This window comes from Penaeus vannamei, chromosome 1 (assembly GCF_042767895.1).
Source record: "Penaeus vannamei isolate JL-2024 chromosome 1, ASM4276789v1, whole genome shotgun sequence".
Taxonomy (NCBI): Eukaryota; Metazoa; Arthropoda; class Malacostraca; order Decapoda; family Penaeidae; genus Penaeus; species Penaeus vannamei.
Window position 1 is genome coordinate 19,732,744 of NC_091549.1, and position 767 is coordinate 19,733,510.

The 767-nt window shown below is 37.4% G+C and overlaps 1 protein-coding gene across 1 annotated transcript in view; it reads right to left on the reverse strand.

Annotated features, from left to right (window-relative positions):
* The window catches only part of LOC113816693 (deoxyribonuclease-1), a 9,073-nt gene continuing 8,306 nt past the window's right edge, over nucleotides 1-767 (reverse strand). The window contains exon 10 of the mRNA XM_070120603.1: nucleotides 1-611. The gene's annotated coding sequence lies outside the window, so the exon portion shown is untranslated. The remainder of the gene's footprint in view (nucleotides 612-767) is intronic.

The following is a 767-nucleotide window of genomic DNA, read 5'->3' on the forward strand; positions in this document are numbered from 1 at the left end:
TCTTTAAAAACATCCATTTATGGTTGCGGTTACAATAAGATAAAATATAATGTATTTAGGAACAGCAGAGTATGATCATAATTCCATTACAAAAATCACTGATAATTGAATCAACGACAATTGTGAGATTTTGCCATTAATATCGAATATAAGGATATACGATTAAAACATAGACAGCGATAAATTTGCCCTAAAATGTCCATGATGTGGTGTTTGATTACACATGACCTCAGGTGTCATCCTAAGAAGAATACCCATTAAAAACATCATAGTGTATATAATCTGACCTTCAATAGTAAAATAATAAAATAATAGTAAAAAGAGAGCGTTCCCAGACATTTCCGTGTCCCAATCCTCTAATCTTATCTTGTTTCAGAAAGGGTCATTGTGGGAGGAAAGGCACTGCCTAAGATATCAGCACCGTGTACAGGGTCTCGCATGATGTCCGTATTCAACCTCTGGCAGGGGACATCAACACACACAGCGTCGCATCGGAAGGTATAGTGATGTCACTGACTGAAATCGATCTCTCCTTATAACGCAGAATGGTGCAGAGCAGGGGTTCCAAACCTGGGGGCCATAGGGTATTTTCTGGTGGGCCATGAACCAATCTGAAAATCGAATTAAACTGAATTGCATCTCGCATACAGTACCAACATATTATCTCTCACATATCAATACACTGGAATATTTCCATAGAGTTCTTGTCCTATAGCTACTAACACCCTTTCAATATTCATAATAAGCAATAACCGAATTTGAAAAGA